Genomic DNA, 21,577 nt, shown 5'->3' on the forward strand with positions numbered 1-21,577 from the left:
CATCATTCATCTGTTCCCTTTCTTGGAGTAGTACTTTGAAGGGCGGGTGGGTCAAAAGATTCACAATGCGATTCGTTACGATGTCAGCATGTAAAAATAACTATGAATTTAAACATATGATCGGTATCCTACCACAGGAATGGTATAAAAATATACTGTTCCGTTATTCTATTCTGTTCCGTCGGGGCGATATGTTTCAGGAATGCCCCGGAGTGGGTGTGAAGAACACATTCCCGGAATGTTTTAAAGTCTGTGATGAAGTAGTTAAATGAACTTATCCACGAAGAGCTAGCCCACGACTATCTACCGGCCGTTGGAGCTCTGGATTTTTCTGTCATCCCTATGTTAACATTTTTGCACGAAATAACTAAGTAAATCCCCTAAACCAATGCAGTAATTTCACCACAACGGGCATATTATACTCAGTGATACTCCCTATAATCACTTGCAATTGTAATACCGGGATGAGTTATGTAGTGTATGATATACGGCCCTAGAAATACGTCTACACTGAAGTTAGCCCCAGTGGGAGGTCGTCTTTTATAGCAAATACTAAGAGGTCGTAACGAAAACGTTTTCGAAAATATCTGCTCAACTAGAAAAGTTCTTTTCTTGAAAATCACCAAAAACACTCAGCACTCCCTACGCTCTCACGACGTATGCATAAAACCTACATCCATTGCCTAATTTAGCGTACAGGGCCAAGTACAGTCACCAGAATCGCCCTTTCACACAAAAAATAAGAAAGTACATAACAATATCTCCTAAACTAGAACATTTTTTTTCTAAAATATGGCAAAAAAACACTAAACCCTGTTTCCTCTGTCAGCAACCTTTCGCTTACCCCATTCTTATGGCCTAGTTTAGGACCCAGGGCCCACAATCGTCACCAGAGTCGTCCTTTAACGCGAAAAAAACAAAAGTACTTCTCAATGTCTCCTAAACCTGAACATTTTTTTTCTAAAATTTGGCACAAACACTAACCCCTCTTTCCTCTATATTCAGCCTTTTGCTTACCCCATGCTTAAAGCCTCGTTTAGGGCCCAGGGCCCATTATCGTCAAGCGTCGTCCTTTCACACGAAAAAAAACAAACTACTTCACAATATCTCCTGAACTAAATCATATTTTTTTCAAACATTTGGCATAAACATTAAACTCATTATGCTCTATCTGCTGCCTTTCGCTTACCCCATGCTCATGCCCTAGTTTAGTAACCAGGGCCCACCAAAAGTGACTACGACACAACACTGAATTTGGCCCATGGAGTTAAGTTTTTTTCAAGTTTGTTCTTTTATGTACTCAATTTATTACACTTTTTATTGTAATTATGCACTCTCTAATACGACCGTTTTTTTCTTCCTCAGTGTCACATAGTAGACCAATTTTTTTATGAAAAACACACCATTTCAGCAATTTGTTTCTTAATTTATTACTTACAGGTTTTTTTTCCATTTTTGCACCAATTTCCGGCCACGGATTCCTCATTTTCACAGTTCCTCCTGATTATTCACTTGTTTCCATTTTCTTTCTCCGATGTCTTAACCTGCGAAGGGGGTTTTGATGGAAAGTTTTAAATGGTATGTATGGATAACTTTTTTTGTATTATTAGTAGTATTCATTAATACATCACGGTTTTAGTATATCTGCTAGTTATTCCACATCACCCGAAGAGGTTACTCGCTAGATGCGTTTCTCTTTGTGCTTGGAGAAGAAACGAGCTAAAAAGAGATCCCCGGGAGGCATATGAGAAACCGCTCGCTCTTTCCCTAAATTAAAAAGGGAGCGTCTTCCGAAACCTACGGTAAAATAGAGGAATTTTTTCAACATTTGTTTTTAGTTTGATGTGCGCCTACTGTGGCCAAAGCCCGCTCCGCAGAGCGAAGACAATTCAAATCTCCCGGCAGCGGAGAATCTTCCCCTCCACCCGCGCTCCGATGCGAAAGGGGGAGAGTCTGCTACGTGGCGAGCGCGACGTCACACAGTCACGTGTTCTCCCCTCCCCCGGAGTCCCCTCAGCGCTCGCCCATTGGCTACCGCCAGGGCATGTGAGCGATACGTCACAATGTCACGTGGTCTCCCCTCCCCCGGAGTCCCCTCAGCGCTCGCCCATTGGCTACCGCCCGGGCCAGGGCAGGTATATAAGGAGGGGCCTGAGACTCGAACAGACAGAGTCGGAGGTGGGAGTCCATCAGGGAGAGACCGCAGAGAGCACATCCTCGGTCAACTCCGCTCCCCTCTCGAGGAAGCGATCGCAGAGAGAACATCCTCGGTCAACTCCGCTCCCCTCTCGAGGAAGCGACCGCAGAGAGAACATCCTCGGTCAACTCCGCTCCCCCTTGGAGGAAGCGACCGCAGAGAGCACATCCTCGGTCAACTCCGCTCCCCTCAAGAGGAATTCGAGGCAACCAGGACCAAAGCAACCGGACGGATGCCGCGTCCACCGCGCCGCCTCCCAGCGCCAACCGAGCTCGACGCCGCACGGAGGACCGACCCGCCGCTCCGACACTCTGCCACCAGCACCTCCGACGACCACCCCGGGATCATCGCCGACCCTCGAGGACTACCGGACCTGGTTGGCCGAGGCCGCCCTTACTACGTGGCCGGTGCTGAGTCTCCTGACGCCGCCCACCCCGCAGTACCGCCTCCGGCCCCTGTACTCTCCAAGGACGCCCTACGCAGAGGTGCCGAGGCTGCCCCTATTTGGCTCGCCGGACCGTCGGGCTCCCGCGACCAGCCAGAAGCCGGACAGGACCCCGGCCGCCATCCAGCTGCTGGAGCTGCACCGGACTCCACGCGCCCTTCAGGCAAACGACACTCGACCTTCTCCCTGGGAGAAAGTCCCCTTTACTGTAATCCTGTACTGGACGGAATAAACGCCCTTCGGGGTAATCAACGGAACGGCAGGGAAGTTTATTTTCTCCAGCAACCCCAGCCCTTGCCTGGGCAGAATGCTCACTCGCTCTCGCGTTTCGGGGCGGGTCGCACAGCCAACCCCGGACGCCAGCGACGCGACAAGTTTTTTACCCTTATGAAATCCTATAATATTTCAGTAGCAAGAAATTTTCTTGTTGTAAATAAGCATATTTAGTCTTCCCAAGTCATATCCGACCCCCGCTTCTTCAGATAGACGGAAAGCACCTCAGTGCCTGTGATAGTAGTTTAACGTATATACTGTTGGTTAACCTTTCTATTGGAGGAAATTCAACAAAATATATTCGCCCGTCAACTTATATGTGCGTTCAAAGCTAAAACGATGCACAACCAAGGGATAGCCACAAGGCCAATTAATCAGCTGTCTACCATATCTTGTAATTGAATATCTAATGTTATCCATTTAGTGCACAGTATACACGACCAAGCCATATTTTCGTAATCGGAAGCGGGGGCAGTTTTATCTACGCAAGAAAGATGATACCATCGGGAACACACATCGCACGCGACCGATGTACTTCCACGGATTTTACCCCGATCACCCTAAGGATATATTTCGTCAACTTTAGGGAGGGACTGTAATATATTTGTTTTAATTTGGTTCCGGTACTCGTCGGCATCAAACTTTTGTTCAGTTCCCATATTTTTTGCAATCCGATTTATGAAAAAACACGTATGCACCCCACAGTTATAGCTATCTCTATGTTTGCCGAATGGCACCCTTATTGCTTCCAGTTTACTGGGACGTATTTGTTCCTTACTAAACGTATTCCGCCTCTTTAAGAAAGTCGTGAATAAATTGTAATGCCTGGCATAATCCATATCCGTGCTGCCCAATGGATCGAAATAACTGAATAACAACTCCCGGAAGTTTACGACGAATAGTCACCAGTGATTTTGATCTTTATTGAACGGCATTAATATAATTTTCTCTTTAAAATTAAGCTTGGCGACTAAACCCTCGGACGTGAAGTTCCCTCGTAGGGCATAACTGGAATTTTCGCAAGGGATATAAATAATGTCCCTTTTGTTTTTTTCAAGAATTACGGTGGCGAAGATATCTATAATGAAATTACAAAGCCATTTTTTTGGGGACAGCGAAAGGCAGTCTTCCAAGTACACGCGGGTATCTTTGCCAACGTATCCTGAAACGTATGACCTTCCTAATCCCGAACAGTTATCAAAGTAACTATTATCAGAAACTGTGCTATTTTCGTGGAAAGTAAGAGGCCGATGATTTATGGCTACCCTGTCACCCTTCTTAACCCAATAACTGGAATCACTTGCCTCCTCCATTGGTCCCCCTTGATCTATAAATAGTTCGGGCTGCTTCACGGTCTCCACTTTGAAATCAGTGATCCCTTCTTCAGTAAAAGAAGTTACTCTTAATTATCCTGTTCTTCGTTTCCGTTTTCTCCGCCATAACATTATCGAGACTTTCAAATTTACTGGGCTTGCGGCGTTTACTTTGTGCGGGGGGAATTTGTTATAAAATTTCCTTTGCTCGAGAGAAGGCATGGGGTTTGATTGCCCTCAACGGCATATGTAAATAATAAACAAGAATCGTGTTTTTCACGATTCCGAACCACCTTTTCACGCTTGCGTTACTATATCGTGGTCCAAATGAAGATAATTCATCTCTGCCCTTCAAAATGTTCGACCAAAGAGGTACAAACGGTAAGAAATGCTGCAAAAAAGTAGATAAAAATTTAGGACTGAAAAAGAGATTTGGATCCCCACAGCACTCAACGTTTGCATTTTCCGCAATGACAGTGAAGAGGAGATAAATAGGACTACTCTTATAAAGGCTGTTTTTACGGACCCGAGGAATGGAAAAATCTTTCCTGATAACGGTTGAAGGAGCCATTGAGCTCTACGTAACAATCACTTGGATTTCACACACAGCTGCATCCACCGCCTCGCCACGCCTCTAACATTTCAATATAATGGAGATATTTTTAAAAATATTTTCCAAGACGCTCAAGGAATTTGACGGAACCATCATACCAATTACAGCTGCCAAGAATTTCCTGAATTTAATGGGGGGAAAATGTTTGTACTGGCGCAGGTTTGACCTTGAAACTCAAACCCAGAAGTATCGGTCGCAGAGAACAACAAATGACGTCACGTGAAAGAAGGGGGCATTTTTCCTTCATATGCAATCTAATTGAATCACGTCAACCCAACCCATGCAGGAAAAATCATGACCCAAGGCCATCGCCTCTTATATCTCAACAACTATCGGTTGTATAGAAAAAAACGGTGCCACGCAAAAGAAAAAGCAATTTTACTTCAGATAAATGCCTTACAGTGTCCCCTTTATATTGAGCAACATATAGATTTCATCAATTATCTCGTTAAATAATAACGATAACAACAAATTCACGATATTAATCAAATGACAACATAATTTTACGTAAACAAGTCCCCTTCAACTTTTTGATAGCACTTTAAATAAACCCATAAAAAATTAATTAAAGTTCTCAAGACATACATTTAGAACATCCCGCTTATTCTCTTCAATTCCGCTTCACTATTCTCTCATTCTATCCCGATTATTCACAGTCTCCTTCTCCTATTCGGAAATTGACATTTAAAGCGGGGGTCATGAAGAGAGAGTAGAATTGCGTTAACCGGGAAACGCCCATTCCTCACCCCACAGCTTTTATTGTTTTTAACCTCGCATAGACTAGTCCATCCTGATTCATGGTCGAGAAATGACCAACTACTGGCGACGAGGATGACATCAAGTTCTCCGATGCGTTCATACCGACGGTTGGAGCGAGACTGATTTCAAAAGGGAGCGCGAACCATTAGAAATATCTCTACTTGATCGATGAAGTGCGCATGCGCGTAATACGGATGGTCTTTGTCCCTTGATCGACTGAAAATAAAGATAACCGACCAATCGCATGTAAACCCAGCAGTCCGGCATAGGAACCGGCTTCAAGAAAATCCAAGATGGTGTGTTTCAGGAACGGCTTTTCCTATCTACTACCTTAGTGCTGCAATATCCCATTGGCAGTTACCAGGATCTAAACACGCGCGGTTACAACGTGACTCCTCCCACCTCCGTATATAAATGCCCTCGCCCGAAAAGAAACTCATTCTCCGTCAACATGAGCGTGAAAATTGACTTTTTATGTGCTCGCTTGGGTGACGCATATCTGCGCGTAGAGCGAATAGAAGATAAGAATGCATAATCAATATACAACCCGAGAGAAACAATCGCAAATACCGATTTTATACTATCAGTTTCTTTCCTAACTACGTACTATTGTGTGTTCCGACACCAGAATAGTAAGTTTGATGTCGTCGGTTTAAAATGTGAAATATTCCGGCTTTCAAGATGGAAGTGGGAGAGTTGTGAGATTCTACATCACCCAGGCATCTGACATCTCCGATCTTGAGAAGCGTCAAAAGGCCGAGGAGCAGCTTCCCTTAATTTGGCTGGAAGTGTACGAAGCACACCACCCGCAATTGAGAGTAAATGGAGGATATGTTCCAGAGCGTCGAGGAAGAACTGAGTTTCACTTTGTTAGCAAAGGAGAGCGCGTGGAAGTTGACGGGGTGAAGCCAGTTTGCTACACGGACTATATGGAATCAAAAGTGCGTTACTTAACCACAGACCATATCAGAGGCACCCGCCTGAGAGTGACCAAATTTGTACTCAAATTTGAATATGAAATGTTTATACGAGGGTCATCCGGAAAGTAGTACCCGTTCGTGAAATAAAGACACAAAAGTAAATATTAACAAACATAAAAAATTTTATTTGAAAGAGGATACTTTAAACTACTTCTCAACATAATCTCCAAGCAAATTAAGGCATTTGTCATAACGTGTGACAAGTTTCTGTATTCCTGCTGCATAGCCCTTCGCCGCCAGCTCATTGAGATACGCGAGGGACCCATCTTGCACAAATTTTTGCATAATGCAGATGGTGTTTAACAATTTCATGAACAATTGTTCGAGAAACATTGGGAAAATGCTCACAGATGTCATCAATTGTGACGCGCCGATCGTTCCTCACGAATTCGTCAACTGAGCTCACCAGTTGGTCTGTAATGACAGACGGTCTCCCCGAACGCTCATCGTCGTGTGTGTTCCCCCTCCCCATGTTGAAGTTGCGACACCACCGCCGAACAGACGACTCGTCCATTACATTGTCTCCATACACCTCCTTTAATTGGCGATGAATATCACATGGGCGAACGTTTCTTGCATTGAGGAATTTAATCACTGCCCTCACTTCACAACTGGCGGCGTTCTCAATTTTTTTAAACATTGTAAACAATCACAGAAACAACACAGGCAATGCTAGCGTCACGCAACTTGGCTCAGAGAAGGCAGACAAGCCACTGAAGCTATCTGACCTCGTCCAGCGGCTACTCGCGTCGTCAGCACTTCATGCGGCACGAACGGGTACTACTTTCCGGATGTCCCTCGTATATTAAAGTAAATAAACATTTATTATTGAACAGTGTGTGTTTTATTTCTCATTTTATGGGATATAAGGTTAGAAATAAAACACGGATACGGCTTTTACAATTTCTTAAAGCATAAATACATTTTTACTGGTTTTGATCACAATTATAATAATTTTACATTTCTTATTTACAAATTTTATTTTGAATACACCATTCAGCCAACTTGAAACAGTTTTCTCTTGCACATTGTGTGGTATTCTGGTGTGCAGGTAACAAGCATCCCTCATTCGTAGTTGATTTCTTGAGGGAGGGACAGCCGTAAAGTTCGAGGTTAGCAACACAAATTCCCTCGGGAAGAAACGGGTTAAGAAAGATGCCTTTTGTGCACCCTCAGTAAATAAATATTTATATCGCCTCGTATAATTGGATAATACACTCTCAGATTCAGAATAATCCACGTCTCCAGAATATTCCGTCAAGCCGTGATAATTGTTTCGCAGCCAAGTCGACTAAATTATAAAGAATTCTTGCCGGTGATTTAAATAACCACGTATTGCAACATTTGTTCTGGACAGCAATAATTGCCAATTCCTTGACAATAAATTTTCCTACGATTGCCATAAATCCTTGAAATTCGATAATGGCACTCATCGCGATGTATGTCCAACTTACAACGTTTGTACACCCGATGCCATGGGTTGAACTTACATCAAGACCTTTCAACCTACTGAACATTCATTCGTGCCAGAGGTTAAAAAGCCTTACATTTACACACAGGCTGCCAATTTTTTTAGTCATCGACCGAATCATACGTTATGAGTACCATCTCCAATTCAAGCCTCTATATATCACAATTTGTGAAATTATTTCTAATTTAGTTGCGATAAAATGTTTGATTTTTTCACGACTATCCAAAAGCCTCTGGAGTAATAGATTGATCAGTTTGGAGAGTTGTATTACACCCCCCCACTCATCACCATTCAAGTTGAAGGTGTTTTTCGTTAAATCGCTTTTCACAACCAAATGTCTCTTCCCTAAGTAATTTCCATTAGCCAAGCAGGGTGATGTGAACACACCTTTTTCTCCATTATAAAAGTACACATTTACAGTCTCTATCGAATTCAAGATGCTTTCCCATTCACTTTGTGAAAATGTTACACTTTTTACTGTTAAATTGAACCACTGATTCAAAGTCACTTCCGTAACCAATGCACACGCTCTTCGTCTTTGCCTCGTTCCAATAATACACCGTTTGAAGGAGTAAATTGTTCAAAAGTCGGGGCGGAGAGCTAGTCGAATGTCCTGCAGGTCTCTTTCTCTTCCTTTAGTGGTGACTGGAGAACCGCATCCACTGACGGCTGCATCACGACTGAAGTCTCGCGTGTATTAAAATAGCTTAAGAGGTCGGTGATGGAAGAGGGGATGGGGAACAGTCATCTGGGCAGGGCTCAACCTCAGCCTTGAGGCGGTTGTATTGGAACCACTGCGCCAGAGAGTGCGCGTTTCTGAGGGCACAAACGCTACTGCGCAATTTATGACAGGGATTCAGGCAGGAAAATGAGGGGAAGGTACATTTCTCGGGATGGGGGCAGGCCAGCTCCTTTTCCATGCAAACGAACGTGCGCCCCGTGAGATCAGAGAGAAATTTGCACTCTGTCTCGCTAAATGCGTAAAGTCCCGTGGCCCCCTCTATTATGGCTTCCAAAGCTGTGGCCAACTCGAAGTGAGAGATGAAGCCGTGCTCAAACGAGGTCTCCTAGTTGCAATGCAGTGGATCTTGAAATCGAAGCTTCTTTCCTGCAGCTGTGAGCTTTCCTTGACGACGAAAGCTTCCCCAGAAAAGGCGATTGCTTTCCAAATCGACGGCTGCCATCTCCGTCACTCCCCTCTGTGAAAAGCACACGGTCACTACGATCTGCATCCTTTGGCTTTCTCTTCCGCAATGGATGTTTTCCTCACCATTGGGTCCTATTTATTCTGGAACAGCACCGTTGAGCTCTGGGGTGACTTCTGGCGCGTCGTAGTCGGTTGAAGGGCAGACGGAACAGCTTCAAGGCTCGGCAGTCGTTGAGATGGGGAATGGTTTGGTGGAATTGGTTGAGGAATTTGTGTAGTTTGTGTCCTAAAGATTTACTCGCGTTATAGACACAGCAGTATTCACCGCAAATATCCGAATGAAAGCTTTGAATTTATACGCGATTTTGCGTGACTGAGAATGGTTTTAAAAATTGGCGTACGTTCGCTACAAAGGGAGGCAGACCATTAGAATCAAAAACTCGGCTAAATGATTGTCAAAGTATATCCCCACCAAGTGAGAACCCGGTAAATTAGAAGGATCTAAATTAACTATGTAAACTCCATTTTGAGGTGATTTAGGTAACCTATCAGATGCATATACTCCGCGGAATATTTTTAATTGTCTTAATAACCTATCTATCTGCACGCCATCCATGACTAAACGTTTCGATAATGTTCCTGTCTTTATCTATTTCCAATGTAGCGTCATACTCTGCAAAAAGCAGACACGTGACATTTTTTGTCAACTCTCGCTCGAATTTAGCGTCTAATCTCACAACCTCTATCTCCTAAACTTACATAATCCTCATTCCCAGAATTGTCAGGGGTTAGATCAAAGACTAGCATGAATTAACCGTGTTTTTAAAATTTTCCGAACATGTCGTACGTGATCGTGCGTAACGTGTCGTACGTAACCTTATTACACTGAGAATTTAAAACCGACAAAAAACTGTGCAGTTGTCTTACAGTGTGTCTAACAGTGTGTTATCAAGTTTACGTGTGAAAAAGAAAATGAAGGAAAACTAAGTTTTCTTGACGTTACAGTTACTAAAAGGGAAAAAGGATTCGAGTTTCAATTATATCGCAAAACCACCACTACAGACCATGTAATTCCTGCTGACTCCCGCCATCATATATCCCAAAAGTTATCCACATTTCACTTCCTACTGAATAGACTACTTAATATTCCCCTCTCGATAGGAAAATTTAACGAGGAATTGGTGACAATCAAATCTATAGCAACTACAAATGGCTACAGTGAAAAAATGGTGGACAAAATGCTCGGCAAGAAACGCTCCATAAGAGCCCAACGGCTACTTTACAATTCAGGGATAACTATTAAGGGAAAACTTAAGTGGGTAAAATTGCCCTATTATGGTGTCCCGTCCGAAAAAATTAGCAAATTGTTCCCGAAAGACAAATTCAGAATTGCTTTCTATAACAAACAAAATCTAAAAATGTTCATAAATAAAACTAAAGATAAAGTTGAGCCACTGGAAAATAGTGGGATATATGAAATGGTTTGCGGGGATTGCAGTGCGAGGTACATCGGACAGAGTGGTCGAGCGGTGCGGACAAGAGCGGAGGAACACAAGAGGTGCTACAAGAAGTGTAACCTAGCCCAATCCCACTTTGCCAAACACCTGTGGGAGGAAAATCACACCAGTGATTTCATCCCCAAAATTCTACATCGTGAAGAAAAAGGGAGGAGGATGGACAAGAAGGAAGAGTTGGAGATCCGGAGAACAATGAAGAAACATCCTTTACTCAATGACATTCTGTTTGAAAACGTATCACCTCTCCTGGAAGCCTCCCTAGCAATAACAGAAAAACAGAACCTCTAACCCCTTCCCCCTAACTCCCATTGACTCCTAACCCGTACCTTTATCCCCATTAGCCATTGACTCAAATTATACCGACCAATGAAATTTTTCCCCTCTCTTAACCCACCTTCCAATCCCCCCCACTCACTAACGCTTGTCCTGGTGTTTCCTACCCTCTCCCACATTATTTCGTACCTACCCCCGTACTCCCCTCCCCGCCCCCTCTTCCCACAACTCCCCCACTCTTTCCAGAAGAGGATATATATACAATGATTGTGACTTTCAACTTTGTACCTGAGGATGACGCCGTAGCGTCGAAACTAGTCGTACCTGTAATAAAGTGGTGGATTGGAACAAAGTGTTTCTTTTTCATTTATTAAGTGTAACACTATTATAGAGCTTTGCTCACCACTAAGAAAAGATATGGGCTCACCGAGTTAATCACTCAGTAGAATTCCGATGCTTCCGATATGTTTTCTCAACGGGGAAATAATATATCGGATTGAATGTTTGATACTCACAAATTTTAGTATTCAAGATGCGTATGCATCGACTAAGCGAATCACCATTAAACTGCGGTTTGATTATATCAGTGTAGACATATATGTTGGAAGAAGAGTGTGCTGTGCTTCTTTTTACCACACCGCTTTTGTTTATCGCATGTGCTTCTCTAGCATAATCAGTAATACTCTTGGGGGGGATGTATCAATGTTTTTATTAGTTATTTCCCTTATTTCCTCCGCTGCTAGCATGAATATTATTCCTGATAAGTCTCTACGTATGTAATTTTTACTTGTCGTACAAAAATCCGACAGAGTAGTAATAAATAAATCTCGAAACGAATTTTACGTTCCCGGAAGTAAAGTGTAAGTAACTTTTTTAGCAATAATTAACACGCCAGGTTCTATACGCCCACTCAATCCTGATACGTTTTCAGTTAATGGAAGATTTTCCTTTTTCGCATTAATGATTTCCGTTCGTACTGCTTTACGTTTCGCTTTATCTAGTTCGAGAAATGGTTTGACAAAGGCCTTGCCTAGTGATTCGTATGCGCCAGTTGGTACCACAAAGAACGAACCATCTTTTAACCTGATTTTTAACCTCACTAGATGCATCCTGTGGTCCTCCTATTTCTCCGCGAACTAATCCCTTTTCATTTTGCGTTCTGTAATCTTTAGAAGACGCTTCTTCTTCTTCCTCCAAAGTTCCAGCATCTCCAATTTCCTCTGTAACTTCACGAGAAAGAATATGAATAGATGGAAGGGAAATTTCCGCCACACTTACGTACTAATCATCATTCGTCAAATCGATATGATGACTCAATTTAGTAAAAGTTAGCTATCGTATTTCTCGGATAAAAATCCCTCGAACTGTCGCTAGGTAGTGTTAGATAAAATTCGTTCATTAAGTACGCACGGACGAGGCAGGAATCCAAGAATTAAATGAGGATGGGTATCCTTCCCACTTGAGAAAGTATTCCAATTTAGGTCCACTCCCTTTACGTCTCAAAACTTTTTCTATCCTATATTCCGTCTCGGAGGAAACCTTCACCTTGACTAGTTCTTCCACATAGAAACTACCCTTTACATCCTCACCGTTAAGGTCCTTCAATTTATATGTCGGTATTGACCTCGATCGATCCACGTCCGTGATTTTGAATATTTCACTAGTATAGTTTGGAGTGTATCCTTTGGTAAATGGAAGTTGCTCCTTACTGATTCTCACATAATCATTGGCGTTGAATTTAAAATTTTTTCTATTAAGTGGTTTCCTCATGTGACTAGCGATTAAAAATGCATTTTTTGCATTCACTTTGGAGGGTGCGATACCTGTGTTAGAATGAACGCTATTGTTATAACTACTAATGAGTTTTGGGAGCACATCGACATATTTGTAGGTTGGGTATTCCGTGAAATACTTTCTGTGCTAATTGCTTTCTTTGCTAATATGTCTATGCTATAGCCCCCCTCGCTCATTAAATCATCAATCACGTACAACGTTGGCACACCACCAAATTCTTCGAAAGGGGGTATTTCGATTCGAAATTGAACGGGTAAACTAATGCTTGGTTCACTTCCAGGAGCACAGCACCATACTCTTTCACGTATCGGGCTATTCACCATATAATCTAAATTTTCCAAGAACTGCGTGACAAATGTGGTTTTTCCGCAGCCTTGGGAACCCGCGCAAATGCAGGTAAACGGATGCTTCCAGGCTAACGTCATAGTTAACACTGGAATTTAGATTAAAAAGGTCATTCTTTTATAATTTCAATCGTCGTTAAAAGCATCATTATGCATACATTTTCGTGGAATTCTATAGTGACCCCACGCAATCGTTTTTATCCCGTCTTCGCAAAGGTATCGCTTATCGTCAGTCGCATTCAGCGTGACTGTATTCATCTCCATGGTGTAAATATTGTGCATTTTACTCCGAATCACGTTGATTTTTCGAAATACCGTCGAGTTCTCCCGGAGACATTGAACATAATCGTAAAATTTTAAACATTTTTCCTTAACAGCTTTCGTTATTCCTTTTGCTGTCTTCTTTTCTTTAGATCCCGCTACCTTGAACGAATGAAGTTTACTACGTAATCCAACGGAATGTGTCATTAGGTTTCCATCGCATTCGTCCTTGAATTTACCAATGACTTTTTAATTTGTTGCAGAAAAGCAAAAGTGATACTTTGGATAATTTGACGTGTCAAATGCATCTAGGTTCCCCAGAAAATCCCTTTACACATCATCCTTTTTTATTCATATATGAAGCCATCAGTATCGGTGTAGGCGAGGGATATATTTTCCCCGTATTTTGGAAGAATTGTTCTGTAATGAAAACTATACATTAAAGTCTTACTCAAGTCAAAGACACAGACATCTTTGTATAGAGGTTTTTTCAATTTTATGACTGCCTTCCGCATGTGAACAGCTACCAAATACTCGTGAAAAATCGTCCTATCCAGAAATGTTGACTTATTAATTAGTTCTTGTAGTCTTATTTTCTTTTACCACTAATTCCATATTCATCCGTTTCCTCACGTTTTCCATTGTTTTTCAAAAGAATTCTTTGTTCATCAGTTTATGGAAATCCTTCTCAGTCATTGACAGCCATTTTTCTTTTCTCAGTGTTCAAATCAATATAGGTCTCTAACCAATTTGATTGGCTAAACTCGATTACTCTTTGCACCTTCTTCAGCACGAGTCCTATTTCTAAAGCTCGTTTCAAGTTTACGTAATGAATTACATATTTACTTTTATTTTCCAGTTGTCAAGATTTTTGTTTACCGCCGGGTGGATTGTTTTCCGGGTAAAGATGGAGATCTTAATGTTTATTGTGTAGCCTTTGTGGGTACTCAAGATCACCGTCGAGAATATACCCAGTTTCACTTTCTGCGGGAACATTTTCTACGTTTAAATCATCAATATCCGCCTGTGTTAGCCATCGAAATTTACCGTAAGGAAGGGTTCTCGAAAGGGCCCACACGTAAGAATTGTTCGCGTCTAGATATGTCAAATAGGTAGAACCTGAATCTGGGTTATGACTTGACATGTATCTATTGTTCAATTCGCAGTATCTTTTACAGCATTGTGAAATTCCGCCTCGGTTACTGTTCTCAATCATTAGAATCATGTCGTAGTCAGTCAAAAGCATTAGTTCCATTTCAGTCTATTTGAGCATTGCATCAAAAGTTAAACCTGGAGCAGTATCATACCACGCAGGATCTAGGTTATACGCGCTGTAGCATATATCACGAAAACTTTCAAAAACATCAGGTAAAAGGGTAACGTCGCTTTTCAGAGAGACATCGCTGTAATCTCAGAGTGTTTCACATTCAAATGCGTTCCAAACATTTTCTGCATGCTGATAATCTTCTTCGGATACATATTTATCGGTCAGTCTGTTGTAAAAATTTTACTTTTCCGGGAGTAAGGTTTCATCGAGTTTATTCAACGAATCAGTGTAATCATAGGGATGAACTGCCTTCTGTGTAACTAAATTTGTCTTTTCACCGAATATTGTACTTGTGCATTTAAACTGTTAAATTGGCAACCAGTGAAGCTAGAGAGGTGGGAATGAACCTAAACGTGTCAACAAACCGAATTTTGAAATTTTCCACGATAGACTTAGAAAAAGATATATATTTTTCTTCAGAATTTGGAATTATAAATATTTCCCTCTCATCATAGTCAAGCTCTCGTACAATGAAATGGCCATTATATAATGAAAGGTTATGAATAAAGATTGGGAGGAAATTTGGCATTTTATATTGAATGCTACAAAAATAGTGCGCAGTTCCTCTATACTTTCCTGTCAAATGATCATGGTCTCTAACTTTATTCTCGTTCAATTCTTTACCACAAATGTGACATGTGTTCGCAGTTTCAAAATCTGAGTCTTCCTCTGGAGTGAGAGGATTCATTGGAATAATATTTTTTATAGTTTACAAACTTTTTCGGCCTCTTCTTTCATCCGTACAATGAATACCCTTGCAGCATTGGGACCTCGGTACAGGTATGGGTCCTCGCATCCCTCAGGTGTGACTACGATGTAACGTAAGCTGAACGGGGTATGTTTCTGCATTAAATTAGTATGGGATGAGTTATGATAAGGCTCGCAGGTACTAATATTTTCCAGAAGACATTCAAAGTCAGCGTAAATGACAAAAGATGCCCGAAAAGAATAATTTAAGTGGGTGAATTTTAAACTTTTATTGTCCTAGTCAGGTAGAACGATTTTACTCGGCTCACCTGTACCTTTACATAGCTGTTGATGCTCTTCTAGCCTGCGTTCATTCTGGTAATGTGAGGCAGCGTTCGCAAGTGAATATTCTATTAGAATGTTTTGAAATATGGGAGTGAATCAATTTATCAAAATTCCTAATCCAATAATACTGAGCGGTTGTTTTGTTGCTAATGTAAAGGAGGTCGCGATGATCCTCGAGCTCATGATCCACAATTTTTAGTGGGTGCAAGATGCTCTTATCTGTCAGACCAAAAACGTTGATTGAAATATTATTGACACGTTCGAATTTAGGGATATCTTTCAGCTCCACTGGGTACGCGATGGAGTCCCAATTGTAGCCCATATGGCATGCTCGCGCGTTATATTGGGAAACTCTTTGAGGATCCCTTTCGATATTCTGTGCCCAAATGGCATACTTGACGCATTATTGATCATCATTTTTGATATTGATAACGGATTTCGTAATCCTAATTTTTGTAGGCAGCTCAATGAATGTTGCGCTCACGCTGCTGCGATGTTTACAAACGAAGTTAATTATAAACTTGAGATCCACATTTGCTGACGATGCAGTGATATACGAGTGCCAATAGTATAGGGGAATATCCAGTAATGAAGATAGGGAATCATTAGGAATCATTCAATCATTATGAAATATGGGGAATCATAGGAAATCTGGGAATCATTCAATTCAAAAGTGGTGCGACTCATGGAAGCCAGAATAACATTTGAATAAATGTGTTTCGATAAATTCTTGGAGCGAAAAAATTTCACCCGAAAACTCAATAAACAGGGAAACGACGTAGAAAGCTTAGAAACGGTAAAAACTTCGTTGTAACGATAACTAAGGAGACGTATGTCCCGGGAAAAAGACAATCGTTAAAGTTGCAAAATAAAAGTTAGGATTCATCTAAAGGATGCTTGGCAATTATAATGACAGGGTTAGAGAGCCTTGTCATTTCACATTATTTTGGCCCAACCTAAAAAATACTACAGGTGTATGGCATCCTCACGACATTGCCTTAATTTTGGAACAAGCTCCAGTGCAACGTAGAGCAGCTAGGTTAATGAAAACTCGCAACGAACAAGGTAGCAATGTCGGCGCACTATTAGAATAATTAGAATGGGACCCTCTACTTCACCGTGTGGTTGAATTACAGGTCCCGACTTACTATGGTAGATCATAAAACTCACGTAAAATCGGGGGAAAAGATTGTAGATAGAATGGATTTAAAGTGTCTTTTTTGCCTTGGACCAATGAAGATAAAAATAGATATGATCGCAAGCGCGTAGACAAATACCATTGGCTGTGCATATATTTCCTTGACTACCTGAATGTTTTTGTATTTAATAGACCCATCTTCATTACTATTCTCCCGCATGATTTTATTATACGTATCCTGTTATTGAATATTTATCCATGTAAGTCCCTTCTTTCGCGTGATGGACTTGTTCCAGTGCACGATAAAACAAATCTTTGTGTTCAGGTGTGACCATCGGGAATGTTCTTGTTCGGCTGATGACGTCACACCCGTCGCCGTACGTCCTCGCGGCGGCTAGCGGGGAATTCTTTGCATACGTACACTTGTGTTTAGATGAAAACGAAGTTTTCACGAAATCGGAAGATTGGTGTCATTAATGTTTTAAAGGAACAATGTTGACATGACGACTGCTGCAAAAGCTTTGTCTATTCCAATTAATTGAAGAATGGCACTGGAATCACCTCCGGGAAAACCGATACGCGAAAGAAGAATTCGTCCCAGATTACGCACCAACCTTGAACCCAAAGGCATTCTCCCGGCTACGACGGCGTTCACCTCGAGAGCGATGGCTATTGTTGATGTCCTCGGCAGTATTTCCCCTTTCACATGATTTTTAACGCATTGCGACCTCTCCTATTTGGGTTTAACCAGGATTTACCCTTATCCGATGGTCACCGAACACCCTTCGCCTTCCAATAAGTTTTCGTCCGTCGTTCAAGCCAATAGGGATTGTCCACCCATAAATAAATAATAAAGAATCACGTACGTTTTTTGTCTAGGCGCGTTCGTCAACTTTCAAAGAGATGTGAACATTTTCCTTCAGTTACAATAATGAATTCCGTGGTAAGTGGCCTGCACATTTCATCTTCTCACGTACTTGATCCAATCGTAAAAATGTGTCCCGGTTATACGAATTATATTTTTTTGTGTCACAAATTTTTCACTTTCTATATTTAAGGTACTTTCTATTTTGTTTCCTTCGTTTCAGAATGAGAGACCAAAAGTGTTCGGGGCGGAGATGTTAGATGTTGGGTGACTCCTTCTTTGTAAGGGTCGCCTCAAACATTGGGTATAGGCTGCAAGATGGTGCGTTGGATTTTATGAGGATTACTCTTTCATACGGTAGTTTTGCTTATTTCTAATATCGTTTACTTCGTGGTTTTATAGTAAATCCTGCCCTTATTGGAATGTGTGTCTCAGGACAGACAACCGAGGAGTTGAAGAGGAGGACCCAAATTGTTAACGCGATAAACGAAGAGGTCATTGTATTGATTGGTTGCAAAGACTTCACTAAGGTATAATGTTTAAACTTGAGAGACGATAACATTGATTAATATGCCCACCATTGCTGACTGATTTCATTCCAGGGGACTAAGTTTCACACATTAAGGGGTAGCTACTGCTCCTTAGTGAGAACTTTATGGAACAGGGGATGCAGAATAACATTGTTAACCGTGATACCAGCACAAAGGTTTTGGTATTGCTCCAAATATAGGGCGCTTCTGGAGGCATTAAACAAAGCAGTTTTGAATTGGCGAAAAAGTAAGTTCCCAAAATGTCCTTACATATTTCTTTTTCGAGGGTCGCGGTAGTCCAAGGGGTTGAGCGTTTGACTACAGAGTAGAAGGCCCGGGTTCCATTCTCGGGCAAGTCTCTGGACACCAGCAGCTCCACCTAAGCTTTGGGATTTTTTGGGTACACATGTTCCTGGGAAACCATAACCGGCACAGGGAAAGGAACTGGCCCCCCTAACCTGATTCACACGCCGTCGGGCTTAGTAATGGGGAACTCCAGCATCACCAACCAAACCGACCTTCGGGTTGATTACTGAGTTTGTCTTTTTTAAATTGCAAATTGACATGGGGATGAATTAGCTCTGCCTTATATTTCTCATGAGGACACTATCCTTGATAACTACTATATTGTGATCCAAGTCTGTTCCTGTGAAACTGTGCAAATCAATCATACTGTTCCTAAATCTGTATTTAACCATAATGCAAGGTCTGTCCCCAAAAGTAGAAAGAGAAATTTTTTACCAGAGAGATGGAAGGATGGGCAGTAGATTCTTTTGCTGGTTTGAGAGAAGGGAATCTCTGGAAAGACAGCTGGTGGTAATTGGTTCCCAGCCTTTCCAAAGTGCACATCGTTGGTTTGTGAATCCTCTATAATGTGACCTCACTACTCTGCATCATGAACTGGTTAATTGAAATTATGTTATGTTATTGAATTTTGCCTAAAACTGAGCCAAACCAGGAAAGAGGCTCATGACAATCCCAACTCAGTTTATGAGAATTGTGAGTGAGGACATGGGCATGAGAAAGGTATGTGCAAAGTTGGTACCGCCAAAGCTCTCAGAAGAGCAAAAGGAAACAAGCCTTGACGAGGGAGCTAAGCAGCATTCTGGGCGCTGCCTTCCAGGTATGCACAAGGGATGGAAAACCTGCTGGCAGCGGTAAGTGAATGCACAAGGTTGCTACTTCATGGACTTTTGACCAAATGTATCAATTCTGGCAATAAATATTTTTTAATTGACTCAGTCCAGCTACTTTTTGATAGACTTCATAATCACCAGCTCATATATTTTCTGAACACCAAGATATTTTCCATTTATGTCTATACCAAATTTCTGGTATTTGAACCAAGTATTTTGTTACATATTACCCCCAGTCTCCAGCAAAATTCTATTTATATCTTCCTACAGTCATTTCTTAGATATTAAATGATATTTGCCCACCTCATCACCCCCTCTTCTTTTGCCTACTGTCGCATTCCCATTTCAATTTTTAAGGATTCTAAGTACAGTCACAGCTTTTTCCTTGTGGTGATCATATACCATCGACTTTTTTCCCCTAGATTTCCTGGTGGTATGTGGAAATGAGCAATGATCTAGGTTATTGATTCAGCTTTTAATTCCATTAACAATGTTGCATCACTCCCTTTATCTATGTTTACTAGGGTTCTTCTTATTATGGTTCCTTTGTTCATTACTATTAGCACCTCCCTTCCCCTCATGCTTTCTATCCTTCCCTCTATCATTCCTAACTTCTCTGCCCATCCCACCTTCTCACCTCTCTGCCCCTACCCGAGCGTAGTATAGGTAGATGGATGCCTGTAAGAGTGCTCACCTGAAGATGATGTTGAATGTCGAAACCCGGGTTGTATTGTAATAAATTTTCAGTGGAATCTCAAAGCTACTATTTTTCATTTCCAATATGAATCAAAACCAATAATTAACTAATTAACTATCAAGAGAAGAGCTGCCAAATGTATATTTTGAATTGACATCTGCGATTATGTATCTCCTAACAAAAAATAAATATGAGGGTTGCCATTCATATTTTCAGCCTAATAATGAAAAGACAGTAATTTATTGTTGAAAATGGCTTTATCCTTTTTGAACTATTCTCCATTATAATTAATACAATTTTGCATGTGCTTGGGCATTAATGCACATCATCATCACCTTATTTTTATGATCTAAAATAAGGTGATGATAATGAAAAAATGCAGTGCTCATAAATAATTATCACATTTCAAGTGACTAGTTACCAAATGTATTGGCTAATACTTAAGTACAAAGCCAGTTTTTTCCCTATTTGTATATTTAAACATATCTACAATGCCACAAATTCAATGCTATGATTAATTATTTTAAAACGTTTTAGTTAAATGAGAAAGCATTTATTTACTAATGGTGTTAATATATTTACCGAATAGAAGAGTAGAAATTTCCACAAAAGAAGCTACAAAAAATAATACACAATAAAAATAAATCGAACTATTTATGTGGAACATGACAGAACATTCAAAAAACATGTTGTTTTTTAAAGAAAATATATTGAGAGATCTTTATTGATTCTTGAAACACGATTTTGCTACATGCATGGCCTGCATCACATAGATTGCAAATATTCAGACAGACAATAAGAAATTCAATTGGAGATTGAATATAAATGATAGTCACAAATAAAAAAGGAACAGTAATGGCACACATTAGAATGATATTATTTATTTAGGGCGATGTGAATTCATCCACTGAGTAGACTTGATGTTTGCACAGGAACTGATAACGTTTAGATTTAAATGATAACTTTTCCATATCCCTTAGTTTTTCCAGAGGCTCACACCAGCATAACAGTTCTTAGCACACAAAGCAATGTGCTTTGGGCAATTATTCTCAAGCCATTACACCCTCTTGTGCTGTGCCTATGATGAAGGTTTGTATAAAAATTATTGGCAACAGTTTTTTCTCACGTTTGGGGAATTAATGAATTCAGCCCAATGGTTACAAAGTGTGTGTATTATTGATATTGATTGATAAAATTAATGCACACCATTGCCACTGAAAGTTTGGCAATGCAATGCTTGTTAAAACTTCCTGCAAGGATATTGTGACTATTCCCCAACCCCATTACAGTCCCGACTACGCACCAACAGACTATTCCCTACTCCCAAAAATCTTCCCTCATTAGACCCTTAGTTCCATCAAAGAAGCTTATACATGTCCCCTTCAGGTCCTTCCAGTATCCGCCAATCAGGGATCCTTCGCGTCAATGAAAAGTCGCTGGTAAATGTGTTTCCATGCTCAAGGGA

This window comes from Hetaerina americana, unplaced genomic scaffold, assembly GCF_022747635.1.
Source record: "Hetaerina americana unplaced genomic scaffold, ioHetAmer1.1.p SCAF_20, whole genome shotgun sequence".
In the NCBI taxonomy this organism is placed as follows: domain Eukaryota; kingdom Metazoa; phylum Arthropoda; class Insecta; order Odonata; family Calopterygidae; genus Hetaerina; species Hetaerina americana.